The sequence below is a fragment of the Molossus molossus genome, unplaced genomic scaffold (assembly GCF_014108415.1).
Source record: "Molossus molossus isolate mMolMol1 unplaced genomic scaffold, mMolMol1.p scaffold_m16_p_1, whole genome shotgun sequence".
Lineage (NCBI taxonomy): Eukaryota > Metazoa > Chordata > Mammalia > Chiroptera > Molossidae > Molossus > Molossus molossus.
In genome coordinates, this window is record NW_023425344.1 from 70,911,426 (window position 1) to 70,925,655 (window position 14,230).

The 14,230-nt window shown below is 37.6% G+C and overlaps 1 pseudogene; it reads left to right on the top strand.

Annotated features, from left to right (window-relative positions):
* Positions 1–296: 296 nt before the first annotated feature.
* LOC118628941 lies at positions 297–2,056 on the top strand (annotated as a pseudogene).
* The last annotated feature ends 12,174 nt before the right edge of the window (positions 2,057–14,230 follow it).

Here is a 14,230-nt window from a genome sequence, read left to right on the forward strand (position 1 = left end):
ATTCCTTCTCTAGAAGAGAAGTATTTGCATCTTAACACCTTTGCAATATTGAAGGACCTTACTATGCCTTGGTAAACAAAATGACAAGAATACTGGATCCGAAGCAGCAGCTTTGAAGCCTGAACAACTGAACTCAGCACCCCCAACCCAACTCAGCTTCACTCAGGCTTGCTGACGCCAACTCAATGCTAACGGCTTCCTGATCCTAGTATCCTCTTCAATTCCAGCTGGAATGCCATTGCAGAAGCCACATATTTGGTCACACACTGGCACTCAGACACACATGAGAGCCAAGCATGGCTGGGACTCGCCTTGCCAGATGCCTGAGCACTCTGCATCTAGTGGCTCTGGGTGTGGGCACACATTGCACATTGGGGACAGGCATGTATGTCCTGGCTGGGGAAGTGGCCAAAGATAAAGCAGGACCATCCATTCTGATCTGCTTTTTGGTGGCCTTTATATCTGCTGTGTTGGCTGGGCTTGCTTTTCAGAGTTTGGTGCCCTGCTCTCCAGATCGAGGTCTGCATATCTCTACAGATCTGTCACTGTGGGTGAACTCCGGGCCTTCACCACTGTCTGGAACCTCGTCCTCTCCTCTGTCATGGGTACAGCCAGTGTGGCCCCAGCCTAAAGCTCAGCTTTTGACAACATGATGGGGAACCACATCTCTCAGACCCCACAGGGGAACATCTCAATGCATGTTTCCCATGTCTTCGCAGAATATCTAGACTTCTTTGCTTTGGGCCTTGTGTTTTTGTCACTGGGTTGCTGGCTCTGGGGGCTAGTGAGTCCACAGTGGTGAACATTTGGTTCTGGGTTTTGTCATCGTCTCTGACTTCATTAAGGGAGACCTCACAGAAGAGGACTACAATCCAGGTTGGACTTGATACTTAGAGCTTGAGCCCTCTGTGCTCTGGGGGATTTGGGCCTATCGGCATCAAGAAGATTCTCCGTGGAGCAGCTACATGCTTCCATAAATTTGTTGGTTTTGACTATATTGCGACCACTGGAAAGAGGCCCAGAATCCCCAGTGTTCCATCCCTGGGGGCATTGTGATTTCACTGTTTGTCTGCTTTTTGGCTTATTTTGGTATTTTTTCCACACTCACACAAATAATGCCTTCCTATCAGCTTCACCCTGAGAATCCCTTGCCCGAGGCATTTCTCCATGTGGGATGGGCCCCTGCTCATAACACTGTGGCTACTGGGTCCCTCTGTGCTCTTGCAACCAGCTTCCTGGGCTCTTTGTCCCTCATGCCTCAAGTGATCAACACAGGGGCAGAGGATGGCCAGCTGTTCGTGGCCTTGCCGGATCCACAGCGGCACCCCGCCCCCATTGTGGCCACTGTGGTCTCCAGCATTATTGCAGCATTAGTGGCATTCCTCTGTGAGCTCACTGGTCCTGTGGACCTCACGTCAATTGGGACCCTGCTTGCTTACTCCCCGGTGTCTATTTGTGTTCTCATGTTCAGATATCAGTCTGGCCAGGAGATGAGGATGGAGGAAGATGAACTGGAGTTGCAGGAGGAGAGGATGCCTGAAACAGAAAAGTTGACCTTGCAGGCACTAGTCATCCAGGCAACTCCAGCCCTACTCCACTCTCTGGCCAAGTGGTCTGTGTTAGTTCCTCACTGCTTGTTCTGCTCCCAAGTGACCTTTGCCTGCTGCTGGCCCAGTGGCCAGTTCTACTGCTTCCTGGAGATGCAGTGTGGATTGCAGTGGTTGTGCTGCTCCTAATGCTCATTACTAGAGTCATTGGGATCATCTGGAGAAAGGCACCCAGCTCCACTCCCCTTCACTTTAAGGTACCTGCTTGGCCTCTCCTCCCACTAATGAGCATCTTAGTGAATGCTTATCTTATGATGCAGATGACCGCTGGTACCTGGGCCCTGTTTGGGGTCTGGATGATGACTGAGTTTGCTGTCTATGGAGTCCACTGTAGTCTGGAAGAGGTTAACAGTGATGAGCACCCATCCAAGTCTAGGACCAAAACTGTAGACTTTGATCTCAGTGGTGCCTGTCTTGGGTCCCCACACAATCCTGGAGAAAACGCCTGACCAGGGGAGAACTAGGCCTCTCATGGTATGCTGAGGGGGAAGACTAGGAGAGCTTGTCTTTGTAGAGTGAAGGGTGTGTCTTTGCTGTTTCTCAGATCTTTTTACTTAACTTGCCTACTTTTTAATTGCTTCTGGAGACACTTTATTAGATTAAAAAATATAATTAAAGAAAATAAAGAATATTAAAAAAAAAAGTTAGAGCTCAGCCAGTGTGGCTCCGTGGTTGAGCATCGACCCATGCACCTAGAGGTTGCCGGTTGAATTCTTGGTCGGGGCACATGCCCAGGTTGTGGGCCAAATCCCCAGTGGGGGGCATGCAGGAGGTGGCCAATCCATGTTCTCGCTCATTGATGCTTCTATCTCTCTCTCCCTTCCTTTCTCTCTAAAAATCAATAAAGAAAAAAAAATTTTTTTTAAGTTTTAGCACTAGGGAAAAATAAAACCTATAAGATAATTTTCTTTTAATATTGTTCTGATATAACATGTATATATCAGCAAAAGGGGAACATCAAACCAAATAATACTGGTCCATTTCTATAATTGGTTTTAGTCTAACCACTCCTAAATAATACTGAACTATATATATTTCTCCTCACCTCTATGTTTTAATTTACTACTGAGGAAAACGTTAATAATGTTTTTAGTATAATTAGGTGAAAGAAAAATTTCCAATATTTTGGATACTAGGTTCAAGATGTTTTTAAGTTGTTTTAATATTGCAGTATTTCAAACAAGGAGTGTGACTCTTACACATTAAATAAAACACTAGATTAATCGTGAGATCTCCTTGAAAGATATCTGTGGACTTGTTGTAGTATATCACTTAATAGAAACCAGTATTTCATTACTATTTGTATCCTTAATATCTATCTACGGCTTTAGTGGTGATGCAGAAATTAAATTATTTATTGGAAAAGCTCTGTTCTTACTTACTCTCACTAATCTTCAGGCCCTTTTGTATTTAAGATTCAGTCTATGGAATGTAAGGAAAAAACTCATAAGACCTGTCCTCCAAAGCAAGAACAAAACTACTTTAGTTGAGTCTGACAGCAGATGGGATGAATATTGTTTTGCCTGTGTGACATTCTGCATAACCCTCCTTTCAAAATGACTTATACAACCATCACTTCCCTGTCTTTAAATACAACCATGGGACAATCTTACAAATACAGTTAATAACATGGACATTCTAAAACAAGTTTATAGTTATTCTGTTTCAATTTTATACAGCGACATTTTGAGCCTATTTGCTTCTAACTAGAGAGAGAATCATGGCTGTGGGAGAGACACATGGACTGGTTGCATCTCACACAACCCCAGCCAGGGCTGGGACCAAACCGAGGCACATGCCCTTGACCAGAATCGGATCCGCAGGCTGATGCTCTAACTGCTGAGCCAAACTGGAAAGGCTGCTTCTAACTAGCTTTTAATTATAGATAACAAAGAAGTAAGCCATAATTACATGTTACGCCGCCCTGAGAAAAAATATGATCATTTAGTCAACAGATATTTATGGAACATTAACTCTGTGTTCTGAACTCTAGGGACACAGCAGTGAAGAGATCAAATTGCTCCCCTTAATTACCTTACATTTTGAATTGAGAGGAAAGAGTCAGTGGTAAACAAAACACAGATCCCAGCACATAACTCAATGTGAGGAAGGAAAAAATTAGGAAGGTGATGGAAGGTACTGGTATTTTAGATAGGATAGGGAAGAAATAACTGGCATAGACTTCAGGGGATGTTTTATATATTCTAGAAACAGCATGTAGTCAGGGGCGTTGAAGGTCAGTGAGTAACAGGGAGAAAGCAAGGTGATAAGAATTAGGCATGGCGTAGAGCCTCAGACCTGGTCATTTATGTTTCTTTACTGGGCCATGGTATTTTATAATTTATTTGGATATTATATAGTTTTGAGCAGAAAAATGTAATAATCATATTTATGTTTAAAAGGATGCATTTGGTCTTCTATGTAGAGAAAAAAGGGATGTCAAGAGCTAAAGCAAGAATATCAATTAGGAAACTATTTCCTTGGTATATAGAGTCCAATAGTAGAAGCACAGAATCCATTAAGCAATGGTCAGATTCTGGGTTAAATTTTGAAAACAGCTATTAGAGTACATATGCTAAAAGGTTGGGTTTTGGGTATAAGATAAAAGGACAAATCAAATATTACTCTGGGTTTTTTTACTAAAAAAAAATTGAAAGAATAAAATTGCCATCAACTGAGTTAAGGGGGATGGTGGATGAAGGATGCTTTGGAACAGAAGATCTGAATTTCCATTGTGTTAAGGTAGGGTTCCAATGTCTATTAGTCATCTAAGCAGTATGTACAGTACGCAGTCAGATACATGAATCTGGAGTTAATGGGTGAGGTCTGGGATGAGACTGACATTTAAAATGTCTTCATTAAGAAAGGGGTTAAAATACTGAGTTGTGGGCACTGTAACATTTAAATATAAAGAAAAACTAGAAAGGGACACTAAATATAAGCTGTCCTACTTTCCATAGCATTGCTTATTTTGTTTCAAGTCTTTCAATAAGTCTTGTATTTAATATTATAAGTCACTATGTGTGATCACATTAATTCCATTTTACTCCTGAACCACCACTTTAAAAGCCCTCTTTTCCCTCATTAGAGTTGCTAATTTTGCTGCCCAGCTATCATTTTGATTTTTTGTTGTTGTTGTTCATTTCTACCTAGTGGCTGTTTTTTTTTTTAATTCTCTATATTCTTCTTATTTGGTTTCCTCTCATTTCATTGCATCGCCTGAGAAAGTTCTCATGAGGACTAATTGCTTTGAGAAATTGAATGTCTGAAAATTATTTATTTTACCCTCAACTTGTATAGAATGTATTTAGATTTTTAAAAGTAAACAACAATAAAGGCTATTTGCTGCTGTTTTCTACATTAGTGTATTACTAAAAATGCCATTCTAAATCTGGATACTTTGTATATGACTTTCATTCTTTTGGGAAACATTTTGGAGTTTTTCCATTTACATTTTGTGGTTCTGAAATGTTTAACATTGTGAATTGATGGTCCCTTTTTATTAACAGTGCTAGAGACGCAAATAGGCTTTTTAATTTGGAGTGGAGACACATGCTCATAATTCTAATTTTTCTAACATTATTTACTTGATAGTTTTCCACCTACATTTTTCTTCTTCTTTTCTAGTTCTCTATGATTAGATATTGGTTCTTGCTTTAATTCTGATTTTCTTTTTCTTTTTAATCCTCAACCGAGGACATTTTTCCATTTTTTTGTTCAGATAGAGTGGGAAGGAAGGAGGAGAGAGAGAGAGAGAGAGAGAGAGAGAGAGAGAGAGAGAGAGAGAGACATTGACATAAAAGGGACACATTGAGTGGCTGCCTCCTGCACGAGCCAACCAGGGCCGGGGACAAACTGCAACCAAGGTAAGTGGCCTTAGCGGGAATGGAACCCGGGTCTCTCTGGACCACAGGCTGACGCTCCAACCGCTGAGCCATACCGGCCAGGGCTAATACTGATTTTCTTAACTTTCACTTTCTATTATCCATAACATTTAATTTTGTTAAATTTCAGTAAGATTTACTGAACTTCATCATTAAAATGTTCTATTAATTTTCTTCACTGTGAATATGTTCATTTCCCAAGAACTTTTTTATTATTTGATTGATCTTATTTTATACTAGAATGTGAATGACTTAAAAATGACTAGAATGTTAATGACTTATATCATACAAAAACAGTGCATAGTTCTAAGAGCACACAGTTCAATATAATTCATAATTTGAACACACATGTGTAACCATGGCATACTTCAGGAAACAAAGGACTACTAGCACTGCAGAAGGCCTCTCACCTCCCACGCATACAGCACCTAAGCATAACCTCACCATCCTCCTCCCTCAATGGAAACCACCACCTTGACTTCTAAGAAACAAGATTACTTTCAGTTCCTTCTGAAGTTGCATAAGCAGTATTGTATTTATGTACACTTTTGTGTTGCTCCTCTTTTACTCAATAGTATTAGTGACATTTATTTATGTTGTTGTGTAGCTACAATTAATTCATTCTTACTGCTGTTATTTATCACCCAAATGTACCACAATTAACTTATCTATCTTCACATTAATGAATGCTTGTGTTTTGTTTCCCAGTTTTGAGCTATTTGAATTAACGGTGCAGTGAGAAGTCTTATGCATGCCCTTTTATGGACAAATGTATGCATTTATTTTAGATATATATCCAAGAGTGGAATCACAGGATAAACCATAAGTACTGTTAAAGAGTTTTTCAAAGTGATTATTGTCATAACTTACTGTTGTCAGTAGTTTACTTTTAGCTATATTGTTGGATGCTTTCTTACCAATTGAATTTACTCTTTGGAAAAGTTTACAAAAAGATTGTGTTTTTCCCTAGTTAATGATGGGAATTTTTTTTTCCCACCTGTACTTCAACATAGAAAAGAATGCATACTCTATGATTCCAGTTTATAAAGTTACATAAAATGCAAACTAATCTATAATAATAAAAAGCAGACCAGTAGTTACCAGGGATGGGTGGCGGAGAAGGGTGAGGGGAGAGGTTATAAATGGTCTTGAGAAAATGTATTGAGGATGTGCTAATGAATCATTTCTGTTTTTATCTTCAATGTGTATGTTTCAAAAATTTAACATAATTTGTTGGGTATTAAAATCCAGTATGGCAGATTTCTATTTTTTCAGCATTGTAAACACAACATTTCATTGACTACTGCTCTTCTACGTTTGTCCAGCAATTTACTATCTCTTGTTGCTTCTTTAAAGATAATGTGTCTGGCCTAGCCGGTGTGGCTCAGTGGTTAAGAGTCAACCCATGTACTAAGAGGTCTCCTGCTAGATTCCTGGTCAAGGCACATGCCCAGGTTGTGGGCCAAATCCCCAGTGGGGGATATGCAAAAGGTGGCCAATCGATGTTCTCTCTCATCAATATTTCTATCTCTCTCTCCTTCTCCCTCCCTCTCTCTCTAAAAATTGATAAAAACAAAACAAAACAAACAAAAGATAATGTGTCTATTTTTCTTCTTATATAGAGATATTTTAATATTCAATAAACTGCATATTTAAAATGTACAACTAAATATGTATTTTTACATTTATACATATATAACTAGAAAATCATCACCACAATCAAGATAAAGATTATATCTATGACTCTCCTTATATCCTCATGCCAATTTATAATCTCTCCCTCCCATCCTTCTGGCCCATGCACCCCTAGGGAAACACTGATCTGCTTTTTGTTACTATATATTAGTTTGCATTTTATGAAACATTTTAAATTGAAATAATAGAGTATGTGTTCTTTTTATCTGCATTTTTCTCCTAGCATAATTATTTTGAGATTCATCTATGATGTTATATGTATTAATTGCTTTTTCCTTTTTATTGCTAAGAAGTATTCATTGTATATCAATTTGTTTATCTCCTCACCTATTACGTCATTTGGGATGATTTCAGATTTAGCTATTGCAAAATATGGCTGCTATGAATATGTGTGTATAATTTTTGTGGGACACATTTTTTATTTTCTTGGGTGAATAACTTGGGGTTTAATGGCTGAATCAGATAGTAGGTCTTTGTTAACCTTTTTATGAGACTGCCAGTTTTGTAAGTGATGGTCCATTTAACATTCTCACCAGCAGTTCATCAGAGCCTCAGTTTATATTACCACATAATTGGTAAAGCCAGTATTTTTATTTTATCTACCCAATACATTTATAGTTGTATCAACTGTGGTTTTAATTTGCATTTCCTTAATGAGTAACTATGTGTTGAACATCTTTTCATATGCATATTTGCCATGCATACCTCTTTCATGAAGTCTGCATTCAAACATATTAGCAGAAGTAAGTTGTTTGTTTACTTATTAGTTTGGTGAGCTCTTTATATATTCTAGATAAAAGTTTCTATAAGGTATACAATTTGCAACTACAAAAAGTTATATATATCACATAGACACAGACAACACTATGGTGATGGCCATAGGGAAAGGGGGATGGAGGTCGGTGGAGGTGGGCAGACGGGAGGTAACTGGGGGCAGAAAGAGACTTTGCTCTGAGAGGGGTGCACATGCAGTGTGCAGATACTATTGTGAGTTGCACTCTTGAAACCTCTATGATTTTGTGAACCAATGTCATCCTAATAAATTCAGTAAGAAAGTCATCACCAACACTCCTCCCAATTTTTTAAAAATTTGCAACTGTGTTCTGTCATTATGTGATTTGTATTTTTATTATTGTGAAGTTTTTAAAAAACAAAAGTTATATTGTTTATAAAATCCAATATACTTTTTTTTTTTCCCCATTGTGGGTTGTGCTCTTGGTGTCATATAAAGAAATCTTTAACCAACTCAATGTCATAAAAATTTTCTCCTATGTGTTCTAGCAGAGGTTGTATAATTTTAGGTTTTATATTTAAGTTTATGATCATTCTTAAGTTAATTTTATATATACAGCAGGAAGTGTAAACTGTAGTTCCCTCTTTTTTTGTTTTGTTTCACATACATACATACAATGATTTCAGTATCGTTCATGGAAAACTCACCTTTCTCCTGTAAATAATCTCTAAAACCTTGTGGGAAACCAATTCTACATTAGTGAATCTACGTTTGACTCTCTTCTATTCCATTGATATATCTGCCCATCTTTTGTTATACAAATCCAACACTGGTGTGACTATGGTAGCTTCACAATAAGTCTCAGAATACAGAATGTTAGTCCTTCAAATATGTTCTTTAAAAAGCTGTTTTGACTATTTTAGGTAATTTTGTATTTCTATGTGAATTTTAGAATTAGCTTGTCAATGTCTACAAAAAGAAACCCTGCTGGGATTTTACTGGGTTTGCAGTACCTCTATAAATCAATTTGAGAGACTGGACATCTTAATAGCCTTTAGTTTTCTGACACTTGATTACAGTATACCACTCTGTGTATTTAGGTCTAGATGTTTTTTCAGCAATGGCTTGTAGTTTTCAGTGTACAGATCTTATAAAACTTTGTAACATTTATCTCTAAGTATTCCATGTATCTTTATATTATTTATTTAATTTCAATTTTGTTATTTATGTCAATACACTTGATTATTTTGTATTGATCTGGTGTCCTACAACCTTGCTATGATTGCTTTATATTTCTGGTAGATTCTTTTTGTGTGTGTATGCTCCATTGGATTTTCTATAAAGACATTTGTTAAACCTACAAATAAAGACAGATTTACTTCTTTTTCAATCTGAGGCCTTGTACTTTTTTCACATCTTATTGTATTGGCTAGAACTCCAAATAGAACACTGAATAAGAAGTCATGAGGGTAGGCATCATTTTTCCATATTCTTGATCTTTGAGGATAAACAGCAGTCTTTCCACACTAAATTGATGTTAGCTGTAGGTTTTTCATTAAGAATTGACATCTTAATAACATTGAATTATTATGCCCTTTATGGCATTAAGGATATTGCCTTTTATTCCTCATTTTTCTAGAAGATTTTATCAGGAATAAATTGATTCTTAAGGTACAAACTGAGGCTATCAATTTGAGAGCAGTCTTTTTCCAGATATATAAAGTTTTTTAGTGCTAAAAATTCCCTCTAAGCACTGCTTTAGCAGGATTGCACAAATGTTATTTTCACTTGATTCAAAATGCTTTCTAATTGTGGTTTTATTTCAACCCGTGAGTCATATAAAAGTTGATTTAGAAAATTTTATAGGAGAGAGGAAAATGGCGGAGGAGTGAATGGAAGCTACAAAGACGATCTCCCAGGACCAAACGGGAATTACAACTAAAAGACAAATCTTCAGAAAACAGCAACAGAAAAGCAGTGGGATGGGACCATATAACCAGTAGGATCTGCAGAGGCACAAGAGGGTGGTGGGCTGGGAGCTCAGGGTCAGCAGTGGTCTTAGCTGAGAGCAGTGCCCTCGGAGATAAAATACTAAGCTTGCTCCACAGCACAGGCTGCGGCAGAGGGAGGGCAGACGGGACTGGAACTCTGTGGGGACACCCGGGATTTGGAGGGCACTCAGAGTTTTTGCTGAGTTGGGGCCACAAAGGACAGTGGCCAGCTTACTCCTTCCCAGAGCTGTGGTGTAAAGCAGCAGCCGCTCCCTTGGAGATTCAGCCTCTTACAGGTGATGCAAAGAAATACAAATTGAAGCTCATTAACAACCAGCATCTGTCCCACTCTCTGGAAATCCTCTTACACAGAACACCAGGGCTACATTTCAAGGCCCTGAGTAACAGAAACTGATAGCCTCCAGGCAAAAAGCTACAGGATAACTGAACCTTTCCTGGGCTTGCAAATCTACCCAGGAAAGTAAAACTTGACAGTGGTATTTAATGTGGGCCCACCCAGGGTCATCCAAACCCAGCAGAGGGCATAACAAACAGCAGAACACCAACACCGACAGGGAAAATTTGGCAGGCTCCAAAACCCACTGAGATAGCCAAAATAGTGAAACAAAGAAACAAAGCCAAATGAAATAACAAGAGAACTCTATCAAAGATGAGATCAATGAAATATAATTAAGCAAATTATCAAAGGTACATTTCAGAGCCATGATCCTAAGGAAGCCAAACAGCCTGAGTAAGGACATCAATACCATGAGAAAATATATAGAAATATTGAAAACCAACCAAGTGGAAATGAAGATTGACACAGCAGAAATTAAGAACACATTGGAAGGACTAACCATCAGAGTAGAAGAAGCTGAGGACCGGATCAGTGAATTAGAAGACAGGGTAGAAAAAATCAACCAATCAGAAAACCAAAAAGAAAAAACAATTAAAAAACAGAAAGATAGCTTAAGAGAACTGTAGGACAACTGAAAAAGTAATAACATTTGCATCATAGGAGTCACCAAAAAAGAAGAAAATGGGTAAGGGTAAGAGAATATATTTGAAGAAATAGTAACAGAAAACTTTCCTAACTTGGTGAGGGAAGAAAGCATTCAAGTTCAAGAAGCACAGAGAGCCCCTAGTGAGAAGAATCCAAACAGGCTCACAGCAACACACATAATAATTAAAATGCCAAAAATTAAAGACAAAGAGAGAATCCTAAAGGCAGCAAGAGATAAGCAACAGGTTACCTAAGAAGGAACTTCCAATAGTTTTCATCTGACTTCTTAACAGAAACACTACAGGCCAGAAGGGAGTGGCATGATATAATCAAGGTCATGAAAAACAAGGATCTGAATCCAAGACTACTCTATCCAGCAAGGCTGTCATTCAAAATAGAAGGCCAAAAAATATACCCTAAGTAGTCTTAAACACCAATCAGAAAGAATATATGTACCACCATGTTTGTAGCAGCACTATTTACAATAGCTAACATCTAGAAACAGCCCAAATGTCCATCAGTAGACAACTGGATAAGAAAGCTGTGGTACATATACACAATGGAGTACTATGCAGCTGTAAGAAAGAAAGATCTCTTATCCTTGGAGATGACATGGAGGGACCTGGAAAGTGTTATCCTAAGTGAAAGAAGCCAAACAGAGAAATACAAGTATCATATGATCTCACTTATTTGTGGAATATAATGAACACACCAGTCTGAGGAATGGGATAGTCCCAGAGACGTGGAAGTGGGGTACAGACTGACAATCCCAAGGAGAGGGGGTGGTAGGGGAGAGATAAATCACAGAACTTATATGCATGTGTGCATGAACAATGGACATGGACACAAAGATGGGAACAAGGTGGAGAGTGAGTGAGAGGGGAGATTCAGTGGGGGAAAAAGGAGAAATATCTATAACAAAAATAAATGAATTAATTAAAATAAATAAATGAATAATAGATCAAATAAAAAGCTTCCCAGACAATAAAAAGCCAAGGGAATATATTAGCACCAAACCAGCACTGCAAGATATGCTAAAAGGACTTCTATAATTAGTAGGACAAATAGGAAGAACAATAGAATCACACTAAACAAAAATGGCAATAAATAAGTACATATCAATTATCACCTTAAATGGGAATAGTTTGAATGCTTCGTTAAAAAGACACAGACTAGCTGACTGGATAAGAAAGCATGACTCACATATATGTTGTTTACAAGAGACCCACTTCATAACAAAAGACTCACATAGGTTGCAAGTGACAGGATGGAAAAAATCTTTCAAGCAAATGGAAAGCAAAAAAAAAAAAAAAAACTGGGGTAGCAATACTCATATGTGATAAAATAGATTTCAAAATGAAGGCCATAACTAGAGACACAGAAGGCCACTACATAATATTGAAAGGATGTATCCAACAGAAAGATATAACCTTGGTAATCATATATGCACCCAATTTAGGAGCACCAACACATATTAAAAATATTTGGGAGGACTTCAAAGGAGAAATCAACAGAAACACAATCATAGCAGGGGACTTCAATACCCCATTGACATCACTGGATAGATCCTCTAGATAAAAAATTAACAAGAAAACACAGACTCTAAATCAAGCACTAGATCAAATGGATTTTATAGATATATACAGAGAATTACATCCCAAAACTGCAGAATTCACATTCTTCTCAAGTGCACATGGGAAAATCTCGAAGATAGACCACATGTTAGGGCACAAACTAAGTCTCTACAAGTTCAAGAAGATTGAAATCATATCAATCATCTTCTCAGATCACAATGGCATGAAACTAGAAATCAATTGCAACAAGAACATGCAAAGACATTTGAATACATGAAGGTTAAATAGCATGTTATTGAACAATAAATGGGTTACTGAGGAGATCAAGGAAAAAATTAAAAACTTCCTGGAAACCAACACAAAATCTATGGGATGCAGCGAAAGCAGTTCTGAGAGGAAAGTCCATAGCAGTACAATCCTACCTCAAGAAACAAGAAAAATTTCTAATAGATTATCTAACCTCTTACAACTTAAAGAACTAGAGAGCAAACAGAAAGAAAACTCCAAAGCAAGTAGAAGGAAGGAAATAGTACAGATCAGAGCAGAAATAAATGACATAGAGACCAAAAAAAAATTCAAAGCTTCAATGAAACAAAGAGCTGGTTCTTTGAAAAGATAAACAAGATTGGTAAACTAGACTCACCAAGAAACAAAGAGAGAGAACACAAATACACAAAATCAGAAATGAAAGAGGAGAAATAATATCTGACACCACAGAAATACAAAGGATTGTTAACAGATATTATGAACGGCAAAAATTTGTTCAATCTAAGAAAAATGGACAAATTTCTAGAAACACATAGTCTCCCAAATCTAAACTGGAAAGAGATAGAAAACTTGAACAGACCAATAAGAACAACGAAAAATTGGAGATGTAATCAAGACTCTCCCAGAAAACAAAAGCTCAGGTCCAGATGTATTCACCGGGCAATTTTACTGCACATTCAAAGAAGTACTAATACCCATTCTCCTCAATCTATTCCAATTCAAGAAGAAAGATGACTTCCAAACTCATTTTATGTAGCCAGCATAATCCTAATTCCAAAACCAGCAAAAGACACTACAAAAAAACAAAACTAAAGACCAATATCCCTGATGAACATAGACGCCAAAATCCTGAACAAAATGCTTGCAAATCAAATCCAGTAATACATCAAAAATATTATTCACCATGACCAAGTGGGATTCATCCCAGGGATGCAAGGCTCGTACAATATTTGCAAATCAATAAATGTGATACACCACATAAACAAAATGAAAGATAAAAATCATATGATCATATCAATAGACACGGAAATAGCATTCGACAAAATCCAGCACCCATTTCTGATACAAACGCTCAGCAATCTGGGAATAGAGGGATCATATCTCGACATAAAAAAGGCCATATATGCAAGACCTACAGCCAACATCATACTCAATGGACAAAAACTAAAAGCATTTCACTTAAGAACAATAACAAGGCAAGGATGCCCACTTTTTGCACTCTTATTTAACATAGTACTGGAAGTCTTAGCCACAGCAATCAGACAGGAAGAAAAAATGAAAGGAATCCAAATTGGAAAGGAAGTGAAACTGCCATTATTCACAGATGACATGATACTATACGTAGAAAACCCCAAAGACTCCATCAAAAATTTACTAGACTTAATAAATGAATTTGGAAAAGTAGCAGGATACAAAATTAACATCAAGAAATCAGTGGCATTCCTATACACCAATGATGAACTCACAGAAAGAGAA